The sequence below is a fragment of the Lathamus discolor genome, chromosome Z, assembly GCF_037157495.1.
Source record: "Lathamus discolor isolate bLatDis1 chromosome Z, bLatDis1.hap1, whole genome shotgun sequence".
Taxonomy (NCBI): domain Eukaryota; kingdom Metazoa; phylum Chordata; class Aves; order Psittaciformes; family Psittacidae; genus Lathamus; species Lathamus discolor.
The window spans coordinates 105,776,795-105,789,534 of NC_088909.1; the positions used below are offsets into that span (position 1 = coordinate 105,776,795).

Below are 12,740 nucleotides of genomic sequence, written 5' to 3' on the forward strand. Positions count from 1 at the left end.
ACAAAATAAAACAAACAAAAAACACCCCCCCCAAAAAAAAAAACAACCCCAAAATAAAACCAAACAAAAAACAAAACAGCAAGTATTTAAAGTTCTGCAGAATTTCAAGAGTTTCAGAATTTCTTTGACTTAATCACTAACTCTGTGAGGAAGAAAAACATTATTATTTAGATTTTGCTGATCAGAGTTCAGGCACAGAGGGTTTAAGGGATGCAGCAAACCTGAAGCTGGTTGATTATAGCAGAACCTGGAACTGATTCTGCTTCTCCTGTGTCTCAAATTTGAATCCTGAATGTTGGACAGTCCTGCCTCTGCAGCCTGAGGGTGGACAAGCTGCATTCAAGACAGCCACAGGTAACTTTATTTCAACAAATGAAAATAATAGACATGTTTTAAAAGGATGCTCACAGATTAATATGTAAGGGCACATTCCAACACCCAACTCATGTTCGTGGAAGTCCAACTTGACAAGAAATCCTATGTTCAACTCAAAACACCTGACTCTCCAAAGCCATCCCTTTAGAAAACTGGAATAAGAAACAGGCTAAAATAAAGGAGAGCAATATAAATGAGTGCATTTAGATCAAATTTAAGTAACTTTTGAAGTCTACTATGGCTTAATTTTACTTAAAAGGGGGGGAAAAAAAAAGTAAAACAATCAGACACTGAACTGGTAGTGTTCCCAGAGAGAGAATTCATGCTCGCAGCATATGAAGCTGTTCATTCCTGACTGTGCTTTCCACAGCATTGGGGTAGAGCTGTGCTGGCACACAGGGAGGTTCAGCCTGCCTTGCTCCTGCTTCGAGTCTGCCCAATGTAAACCAGCTTTTGCCAAAGCCCCATAACGCACTCCTCTGTAGTCTGAGCTAATAAGTCTTCCTCTGTTAGGACTGTACAGGCAAAGAAGCCTGAGGGAAGCACAAGAAAATGCTGAGCCACTGAGACACTCCTTGAGGTCAACCTCACGCTGCACAACTGCAAACAGTAAAAGTAGCTGCTCTGTTCTTGCATAGGTTACCACATTCACAACCCCCTGTGCTCTGGTCAGATTTACTCTTCCCTATTTTAGCTCCCCATGGTAAGACTTAACATTCATTTCTTTGCAAGGCTATTTTGGTCTTTGCAGTTACATGCTACAATGATGAGTGCAGATTATTCCTTAGGGGTGTGAGGAAGGACCGCTTTATAGACACTTTCCTCACCCTCTGCATGCAAGATTAAACACAAGTCGATATGAAGTATGCAGGGTTAGAAAGAATAGAGCCATAAGATTTTTAAAAATATGAATCCACTCGAGTGAAACATAGACTAAAGTCTTGCAAATGCATTTTTGAGTGTGCTGCATTACTTCCCCATCGAGAGTTCTCCACATGATCCCTTGAGATATGCAGTCCTCTGAAGCCTGTAAAATTATTCTAATCAGCATTTGCTTAGCACTTCAGAAGTTCTGGCAAACACAAGCTAATTAATTCTCACAGTCCCCCCAGAGAAGGAAGATCTCATTTTGTTGATGGTAGCACAGAGGCAAGGATAGTTTAAGTAACATGCCTAGGGCTGTATTTTGGGTTAGTGTCTGGCATAAAACTAAAAGTTTGAGACTAGCTACCAAATCAGGCCACCGCATCGGATGCAGCCCAAGGTATCTGACAGAGTCAAGTAACTTTCCGCTACCTCGTGGTTAGATTTAAGCGCTAAATACGTCTGACAGCACTTCTGCCTGTAGGTATTTGAAGGAAGATGTTTCTTCGTTGACTGCACAGTGAAGTTGTGCACAAATATGAGGATCTTAAAATGTAGAGGCATGTTAGCTGAGAGAACTGTATCTGTTACCTTTACTTTTGTGGGGAATTATGTGATACAGCATTTGGGAGGAAAAAAGTGGAAGGGAAGGTTGTGCATCAGACTTTCTTAACGGCTCTACATTTTATAGTCTACCTTAAGAATAAATTATGTGGTCTTCATGTTTCTCCTCTTTGTATGTGACATAAGCTACTGGGCCATGCAGCAAAACTTAGGGAAGAGAAAAAATAATCAACATTCAAGTTCTGATGGGATGGGTCTTTCAGTCCCCTGATCTAGCAGAAGATGTTTCTGCTCATGGCAGGAGACTTGGACTAGACAGCCTTTAAATTGTCTTTCTAATACAAAGCATCCTGTGAGTCCATGAAGTGAAGAGCTGTACAGAGGATTGGTGCTGTGAGAATGTGTGATGGGTCATGTTGCGTAATGTGTATGACTATCTATCTATATAATCATATTATACCTGGGTCAGGATCATAAATTCCTAATCTTCAGAAATACAGAAATATTAGGAAAGCAAACACAAAGTAAAACTTCCATCATGATGATAACAAGTAAGGGCTATTTATGAACTGTTTGGCTATTATAAATTTGTTCTGAAAAGACTGGAATAGACTGTTTAAATTTTGTCAAGGAAATGGATTTCCTGACCTCCTCCAACCCTTAGCCGTTTTTCAAATAACTTTCACAAGTTTGACTAAACAGGCATTGAGGGATGCCCTTTGTGAGTTGATAGTTGAGCAAAGATTATCCCCAGTGTAATATGTGTTAATAATATCTGCTTCTGATGGTTCAATGTGATAAGGACAGAAGTGACTTCCTAAAGGAATCTCTCTAAGAACTGCAAAAAAGAGGCAATGAGAGGGTTAAGTAGGCACCAAAATTTCAGGGTAGGTAAAAATATATTCTTTCTGTGAAAAAGTATAATAAAATAAAAGTAAAATAAAATAAGAAAAAAGAAAGAAAAGGAGAGGAGAGGGGAGGGAAGGGGAGGGGAGGAAAGGGGAGAGGAGAGGAGAGGAGAGGAGAGGAGAGGAGAGGAGAGGAGAGGAGAGGAGAGGAGAGGAGAGGAGAGGAGAGGAGAGGAGAGGAGAGGAGAGGAGAGGAGAGGAGAGGAGAGGAGAGGAGAGGAGAGGAGAGGAGAGGAGAGGAGGGGCGGAAACAAGGGCAAGGAAAGAGCAAGGAAAGGGCAAGGAAAGGAAAGGAAAGGGAAGTGAAAGGAAAGGAAAGGAAAGGAAAGGAAAGGAAAGGAAAGGAAAGGAAAGGAAAGGAAAGGAAAGGAAAGGAAAGGAAAGGAAAGGAAAGGAAAGGAAAGGAAAGGAAAGGAAAGGAAAGGAAAGGAAAGGAAAGGAAAGGAAAGGAAAGGAGAGGAGAGGAAAGGAAAGGAAAGGAAAGGAAAGGAAAGGAAAGGAAAGGAAAGGAAAGGAAAGGAAAGGAAAGGAAAGGAAAGGAAAGGAAAGGAAAGGAAAGGAAAGGAAAGGAAAGGAAAGGAAAGGAAAGGAAAGGAAAGGAAAGGAAAAAATATAATTAAATAACATAAAATTAAATTAAATTGGATTACTCCCTTTTCAATTTGAGCTTGAAGTTAGAATTCTGAAAGGCATAATATAATAATCTAAGTTAAAAATCTAAGTATTTCTAAGTATTGTTTCAAAGTTTTCCTTCAGTGTAAAGCTTTCTCTTTTGAAAATCTTTATCCAAAAAAAGGTAAACAATGTACTTTTTAGGCAATAATTTTTCAAAGAAGCAAATAAATAAAATCAGGCCCTTTCTATTAATAGGTATGCATGAAAAACCTTTAAGGGGACAGGTTCAAAGCTATTCCTCATGTCTTTATGTCTTGAAACTTATGTCTTTAAACCTCCGTTGGTAGGGCTTGTTGTGATATCACTGAAATGAAAGACTGGTTTCAATCTGCAGAAAATCTTATGTGCATCGACTCACTTGCTTAGTACTTTTATGTACTTAGAAAAGCCCTGCAATCAAGCTGGATTGGAAAGAGAAGGAATATGAAAGGAAATGGAAGTGCATAAAAGGAAAATTATTTTTCTACGGCAGGTTATATTAAAGATTGGATCAGAAAAGCATCTAGATTTTCTACAGCTTAGTGCCATTTCCTTTGGATAGCACTTTGGTGTTTTCCTCTTTATTTGTGTTTTTTCTTCTTCTTTTTTTTTTTTTTTCCTCCTGAATACACTGGGGAAATGGCAAAGTTGCATCTTTACTCATTTCTTCTACATTATAACAGCAGTCAGATATTGCTGAAAAATACTGTCATGTGGCTGTTGCTGTATTATTGCATTTTTGGAGCCAAGAATTATTGTAATGCATCTTCAATATCTTCAATATACTGGAGAATATGAGAGGAACTAGAAATGGAAACCTTTATTAGTTTGTATTGCCCAATACCTACCAGTACAGTCATCTCCATCTATTTGAATATTCAGTTTAAAATTACATATGAATACAATCCTCGCATCTAACAGAGATAAAGAATTTTTCTCTCTGATATTGTCTCTTTCTCAAGTTTTTATTCTCATCCCTACATATGACTCTAAAGAATTCCTCTGCCTCACCTTTGTGATTCTTGCAGCTAATTACCACAACTGGCTTATGATGAAGTTGTTTTCTGTAGGGATGATATTTTTCTGTAGGTGGCTGCAAGGATAAAAGTCCGTCCAAATCAGGCAAATGAACAAAACTTTTTTCCTACAACAGAGATGAACAGCATTCTATGGAAACAAAACTTCAGCAGATTCATGTTAGGAACTGAAATATTATCTATGACTCAAACTTCTGAGCAAAAATTAACATCAATGAATGCTCAGTGTATAATAACTACACTGTGTTTTCTTCATTATACTAGCAGTTTATGAATCCAAAGAGCTCCACTTGGATCATGTAATTTTTTTTCCTAAGACGACTCGAAGAAGAAAAATGTCAAGTAATTATATACTTGTTACTCTCAAGAATGTTCATTCCAACCTCAAGATGAAGACTAATACAAGAATTTGGGAAATAGTCTGTAATTTCTGTTCACTTATTTGATGTAGTTTGCCTTTATTGCTGTGGGGTTTTAATTGATAATTCAATAGAATATCTATATCCTGTCTGTGGCTGCTACACTAATTCTATTAATTCCTGGAGTGGCTACATGACATTCTGTTAGAATCATTATTTTCTTTTTCACAGAATATAGTAACAGACAGCAAGTCACTCGGCATACGGTAGATTGTTCCATTTATTGAAAATCAAGATACTGTATTTGCTCTATTACAATAATGAAGCTGATGATTTCCAATCTGTTTAATAAACTGTTTCTGCATTTTAATATTTATATTAAATCAACCAGCTGGTGAGATCACATAATTGTTTTTACTCAGAAATATATACCGATTATTAACAATAAACATGCTATTTGATTTTTGCTTCAGACAGTATCACAGGAATTCTTATGCCCATCCCCTGCAAAGCAGACACTTGGAGTTCAGCCTTAAATTTTTAATTTCAAAAAGTTCCAGATACAAACAACCCTGGGGAAACAGAGGCATACCATAATCATAGAACAGATGTCAGAATGGACCTCACTCCTCTCTAACCTCCAATACCAGTATGCATTTCCCTTTAAACATTTAAGTGATTGCTCTCAATTATGCAGCAGTAAGAATAGCTTAATAAAAGATGGTAAGATGTCGTCTGGTCCTTTCGCCTGTGTCACTGTTGTCCATTATAATGCTTAATGAATGTAGGCTGTAAGTAACTTGCAACCAGCTCTTTGTGATAAAATGTGTTAAAACTTTTGGCTCTTCACTTCTTCACATTGTTGGGGATCTAATCCTTTCATTGCTGACCTTCACCTTGACTCCATTCCGATTCAACTTGATGTATTCTTGTGAGCCATGAGTTTAGGTATGGGCACGCTCCCATGGTGAAGCCTGGAACCTGGGACTCCAGATGTATGCTGCCACTAAAAACAAATGCCGAGGGATCAAAACTTTGCTGATAGATCTCTATAATTTGGTGGATCTGTGGTGACTCCCACCACTGCAGGATGGATGAGCTGGGTGTGGAAGGAGGAGACATGATTTGTTTAAAGCAAGCTTCTAAATAAAAGAGCTTCTAGGAGAGCAAAGGTGAGTTTTCAATAAGCTGTTGGGGGATTGGAGGCAGCAGGAAAATCTTATTTTATAAATCCATAGAGATAAATGGCAGAACAGGCTTTTGGCCCTATTTCTGTGCCCTTTTCAGAGGAGTCTATGGACATGCATAGGGCTGGAACCAACAAAGCACTAAAGAAACTTACTAGGGTTATAGAAATTACTCAAAAGACCTTCAGGATTTATTAAAGAGTTATTTCTTCTCCACAGGTTTTCTTTGAACCATCTCATAGAAGTATATTTCATTGTATGTTTGATTTTACAAGGTGGTTTAAAAAATTATATGAGAAAGTTTGTAATTTTCTATGAAGCCCTATAGGATTTTTCCATAAGGGAAATATCTCTGTGTATCTAATACATGCAGGATATTACACTGCACAAGAATTGCTGATGAAAAATTTAACTCTTGGTACTTCTTTAAGTGCTAATGAAGGAAACACTGCTCAGGAATATATGCAAGGTATCCAGTAAAGCACTATCCTGGAAAACACTGTGACTTGGAGAGAGAAACAAAACAAAACAGAGAAGCAGCCTGTGAATATTTATGAGTTGATCTTATGACTTATCTCTGTATTGACATTTTCAAGTTAAAAAACATTTGACTAAAGGAAAATGGCTAGTTCTCAGCAGCAACAGCAGCAGCGTTCTGCAGATTTCCTAGCCTAGAGGCAGCATGCAGAAAGAAGTAAGAGCAAATGATGTATACTTTGATGTAAGGTGTAACCTGGGGGAACTGCCAGCCAAAATGAGGGGGGAAGGAGGGAAGGATATGAAAAATTAAAATGAAACAGGAGAGTAGGTCGCTGCCTGTAGAATGAAGTTTAATCTCTCAGTACCATTAGAGATAAGAATGGAAGGATAATGGAGAGAGGGCACCAGCAAAACAAATGACTCTTTGTTCTGTTGGTTTAAAATTGTTTATTTTAGGGAGTTTCGAGTAATTAAAGGAAATTGCAGTCTCTAACTATAAGAGAGATCGTTAAAGAAAGTTTGGAAGGGAAAAAAGATAAAGTTCATTGTCCCGATTAGATGAGAAGTGTTTTCCTGGTGGAAGCCACCCAAGAAAACCTGAAGGGAAAACCGAGGGAGCAGGCATAATCACAGTTACAGCCCAAAGAATCAGACTGAAGATCAGTCTGGGAAAAAAATACACATTGATTTATAGCTTAGCAGACAAAAGCAAATGATAGGTTGTGTAAATCACATCAGACAGAAACTTACCATCATTGTTATGCAAAACTAGGAAACTACACTGCCAGGAAGTTAGGCTGCTAGTGTCAGCTAATCACATGAAAACTAACCAACACGCTGAAGTACTTAAATAGCTCCATTGTCTCCAAAAAGGCCTCACAGGTTTAAAGTTAAGCACATGCTTAAGTATTTGCAAGATGATAGCTCCAGTAAAATATAAAAGCGATGTTCTGTTTTCCTAACTAGGCAAATTAACAGTCTCCATTTTGTGTGATATAGTTATCATCAGGGATTTGGGTTTTGTTTGTTTGCTTGTTTTCCTCCCACTGAAATAGTATATTATCATAAAAATGAATAAGCTTGGAAAATCAGAGGATGGATACTAACAATTTCTTAAACTTGCCACTCATTTAGCACTGGTTCCTGTTATGGTACACCCAACAGCCCATTTTAGAGGCTTGGAATCAGTTTCTTCTGCATGCAGGAAGCATATAAACTGCATGTGAGTAATGCAGTGTGTCAAATCCAAGAGAAAAGAAGTCTGCTAGAGCCCCTAATAACCTGTGCTTTAGCACAGCTGGAGAACCACATTTCAACCTCTTGCTGTAGCCTGAAATGCTGCTTTACAAAGACATTGTGTTTGTTCCCACTTGCATGTGTCCTGGGGAGAGAGGAAGCTGGTCTGGTTTGGCTTTTGAAGTCAATGGGAGCTACCAGATATAGTAATATGCTCACCCAGAGGTTTCTTGTATGATTTCTGTTGAGGTTTTTTTAATGCTTCAGGATGGACTAGCAGCCAGGAACATCTGTAATGATGAGAGGAGGAGTTAAGACATGGTTATGTGGGTTTCAATATATCTTGCTATGAATTCTTGCAAGCTGTGAAGAGTAAAGGTTTTCACTCAGTCTAGTAACTTCAGATTAGATATAAGGAAGTTCTTTACTCTGAGGGTGGTGAGGCACTGGAATGGGTTGCTCAAAGAAGTGGTAAATGATCCACCCCTGGCAGTGTTCAAGGCCAGGTTGGACAGAGCCTTGGGCAACATCATCTTAGTGTGAAGCATCCCTGCCCTGCAGGGCTGTTGGAACTAGGTCATCTTAAGGTCCTTTCCAACCCTAAATATTCTGTGATTCTATGATTCTATATAACACACTCTGAGGATACTTCAGAATAAAAATAAAGAACCAGCATTTTCACTTGCTACTGTTAGTCCAATAAATCAGGCCTACACTCAGCTCTAGCTTTTGCACATAACAATAAAAGCATGTTATGAAGAAAGGAACATCACTAGCTAAGAGAAATGCTTTAATTATCTTATATTCAGTGTTACAGTGGCCTTGGAGCATCAGAGAATTTGGGAAGGTTGCTGCCCTAGAGGGAGGGTATTAGTGACACACTGGGTAACAGTAACTGGATGAAAGGGCAGAAAATATTTCTCCATCTGTCTATTTGCTGCTGACCCCATTCAGATCTGATTTATTGTATACAATTAGTTTGCATTTGGTCTCTCTCCAAGCTGCGAGGCCAGGCAACAATATTCCTTGCTGCTGCACATACTGGAAAAGAGCCCTTGCTTTCGAAGACCACACAGCTCTCCCAGTGTGGTTAGTATTATTAAGGTTGTAAAGATCAAGGTAAAGGAGGTGGCAGTCTCTTTCCTGTGTTGTCTGTAAAATTTCACTGTGCAAAGTTTTAATTGCCTTTCAGAGCCGACTCTTCAAGCAGCATTACTCTCAGCTTGTACATTTAACAAAGGAATTAACCCTTGCATTGCAATCTCAGCTGTAGTAAGGGGTGCTCAGTCTGAGCTGCCAAAGAAAGTGATGGTGCTTCCTACTGCTCTGGATTTGTCCCGATGTATGAATATCAAAATTACTCTGTGCCTATCCAACAAAGTCCTTTGTAAACTTACTCTCCCAGATGTCCTTGTAGTGCCCTGTGATTATCAGCAATGAAAATGAGATAGTGTATGATTTATGCCACAGCAGCATTTCTTGGAACATGGGCAGCAAGATCAAGGAACTCTACTGTTATTGCTATTAACATCACTTGTGTTGCCGTAGCATATGTGGGCCATGGTCAAGCACCACAATCTTACTGTGTAGTTGCAAACCCAGAACAAAAAAAAGTGACTGCTGCCACAGACAATTTACAACCTAACTCTTAGGTTTATCTAAATCTTTAGACTTACCTGACTGTAAGAGGAGAGACAACAGATGGAGGCTGGAAACAGATGGAGAAGCACAAAGTAACACTGAGACAATCATGATAATTGTAATAGGCAACATGCACAGCACACTAGGTACCTTGCCATTGCCATTACCCTGCTTTATCGCCAGGGAAACAGAGGCATGGGAAAACAGACTGTGCAGAACTGCAAAGGGCAGGTTCACAATGCTTCATTTTACATTCCTAGTCTTGTCTGTAGATATCTAATAATGTAAGAGATACGCGGGCTAAAATAAAATATAAAATCGGTAGAAAGAGACAGGCAATACCAAAGACACATAGATTTTTAACCCATCCTAGGGGTAGGACAAAAGTGCATTCCAGAGGTGCCTGTCTAGTCTGCAGGTGTCACTGAGTAGTCAAAGTAGGCAAGGATCCAGTTCTTTGTGTCTAGATGTCTATTTTAAGGGCTAAATTGTAGCAAAACAAAGCCAGTCAAGTGAGAAAATTAAGACCATCAGCCACTAGTATCTGGTCCTCTTTATAACACTATGAACAAGCACCTGAAAATCTACTGAAGCAATTTGGAGTAAACCCTTCATAACAGGGAGAATAAAGCTAACGAAAGAAATGTCACTTCTTCGGATATTCCATGGGCAAATCAGATTGCTTGGAATTGAGGTACACTCGCACACACACATACATATCTTTCCAATTAAGAAGGAAAAATATAGAATCTGCTGGGTTGAACAGGAGCACTGGTGAATTATCTAGTCCATCCTTTTGCCTGAGGCAAGACTGATTTAATTATCTCTAACACTTCTCTGATGGATGAGTGTCAAACCTTCCCTTGACTATCTCCAATGAAGGTGATCTGACTGCTTCCCTTGGGTGACTTGCTTCATTGCCTTAAATATACTAATAGTTACGAAGTTTTCCATAACAGTCAACCTAAATATTCAGTGCTTCATCCAGAACCTATCACTCCTTTTTTTTTTTTTTTTTTTTTTTTTGTTCTCACCGACTAATGAGGATAATTGGTTCCTCTCCTTTTTCAGGGACATGCCTTTATGTGTTTATGGACATTCATCATGACTCCCTTTAGTCTTTTTCTCTCCAGACAGGACGTGCCTGGTTCTCTGAAACTTCCGTAGAAGAAGCCCGAGGCAGAAAGATGAATGTGTTGCGAAAGGCAGAAATATGGGCATTTTTTAAGGTAACAGGGAAGACTGGGCATTTTGCATTGCCAGGGATTCAAGAAATCACTTTCATATACCTGAGGGGTGGGAAGCTAAACCAGGATATCAAACTGGTAAAATTAAAATGAGCTATGAATGCAAAGTATCATTCATCAGTTTGGGATACCACTTAAAGGGACCTTCCAGAATATAGCCCAAACAGGAGTTCTGCCATCACCCACACCCATATGTATAAAGACTAGGCTTTGTCGCTCAACCTTATAAGCAGTGAGCTGAAGAGCAAAAGTGAATTCCCAAGTGTGGGTTCCCAATGCAAATAAAGTTTGCATAGCTAAGACTGGTTCCTTTGTGACCCTTCCACCTGCTAGAATTTACACTGGTCTCTCCTCATCTCCGATTCAATTTTGAAAAGCAGACAATGGGTTCTTCACACAGCGGCATTTAAAAGGTTAAAGGGGGAGAGGAACACTAATAAAGCCTTCTTTGTATTTTATTCTGTCATGTGGGTTAGCTGTCCCCCAGCCTATTCAGTCTGAAATGGCATCAGCGCTCCATAGAGACCAATTCATCCTCTTGTTCCTGAAGTGCAAACAATTCATAGAATAAAACAGCACCAGAAAGCAAGAGGAAAAATCTCTGTGGGGCTGCCAAGAGTCTAGCTTCATGCAGTGAAATCGCCAGACTTCAAAACAGGAAGGAAGGGTGGTTAACTCAGGCCTTGATTGATGGTTAAGGCACTGGATGTGGAATTCTCTCAGTGGTATTTAGGGGGTCTCTAGTTCTACAGCACTGAGCGTGTCACAGTCTTTACTATGTTTATTTTCTCAGCATCATTATTCTTGCTTTATGGAGGGTGAATTTAGGCAAAGTGAGAGTGTGACCCAAATTTTCAGTTTTCACAAAGATTTGGGTAATCAGTGGTACTTGGGCTGCCAAATACTTAAGAAGCCATGCTAACCAAAAAAGCTCTGGGAAATCTTTCACTATAACTTGAATTATTTGTACTATCTGCAATTCTCCTTTTGTCAAGCTACCTTGACATCATCACCAGCTGAAAGAAAACATTCTTACACCTCAGACATTCCCACAAAAAACTCTACAGTTTAACTGAAACTAACAGCAAAGATTGGGATGGAAGTGAAACACTGTGAAAGGTGAAACGTATCAGCTGATGTGTGGCCGCATGCCCCTTCTGGCAATGGCTTCACCAGGGGTGGATGGCCACCTCTGACAAAGCTGAGCTCTAAAACTCTCCTGTTTAGCCTGGTAAAACCCCTTCCTCAGGTCAGTATCTCTTCCTAAATCTGATAATCTGAGTTTCTACTGACACAGGGCTAATTCAGACATATATCACATGCTGGCTAAGCATTTGTGTGAATACATTTTCAGTTGCCATAAATAGTATATCACAGGATTGACAATTAAAGCAAGGTGCTCCTAATCCCTTATTGGTATCCCAGTCTCTGTACCTACCTTGCTACGAAATCTGCGATTGATGTCTCCGCATACTTACGCTTCTACGAAATAAAACTGCTGTTTTGAAGGAGAGGTTGGGACAAGCTAACAAAATGAATCCTCTACCTTATCAGAAAGCTATAAATGCCTTATGGGAAGTCTTGAGAGACTTCCCACTGGCTGGATATCACAGCTTCATACTGAAGAAGCAGCACTTGACTGTTGACATTTGTTATTAATGCTGAAGAGCAAAATGCCTGTGGTATTTTTATTTGGTATTTGTGTATCCCTAATGTCTCGTCTGCTGCATCCTGGGCTCTATCATGCTCCTACTGACGTCAGTGAGGGTCTTACCAATAGACAGGAGGCTCCCCATTGGCTATTACTGCAAACTCTGTATGAATCTACTCTTATTTCTCGGGGCTTATCTGATTATGATTGGGAAAATAATTTTCTTGAGTTGACACTTGTGATGACCTGTCTTTATTGCGAATGAATCATGAACAAAGTGTTGTTCCAGGTTTTGTCCTGCCTTATAATGAAGGACATTCAGAAGTGCTAATACCTTATTTTCTAACTCTTTTCTTAATATATATTAGAGTGCATGTAAATTTTTTTGATGGTGCAGTATTACACAGACTCTAATGTCTCTCCTAGCTAGGTCTTCTACCGAGGTGTCTTCCTACGCTTCCCCTGAAGAGGAAGGGAGGATGTTTCATTAAAGGAAGTCATACAGAATTTTTATTAAAAACGCTTTCCACTGCTGTG

General features: G+C 39.2%; 1 long non-coding RNA gene across 1 annotated transcript in view; it reads right to left on the minus strand.

Moving 5' to 3' along the window:
- Positions 1 to 5,033: 5,033 nt before the first annotated feature.
- Positions 5,034 to 12,740, minus strand: part of LOC136005700 (uncharacterized) — a 126,262-nt gene continuing 118,555 nt past the window's right edge. The window contains exons 3-4 of the long non-coding RNA XR_010608842.1: positions 7,884 to 7,954; positions 5,034 to 5,767 (exon numbers count right to left, since the gene is read on the minus strand). This is a non-coding gene — a long non-coding RNA (uncharacterized LOC136005700). The remainder of the gene's footprint in view (positions 5,768 to 7,883; positions 7,955 to 12,740) is intronic.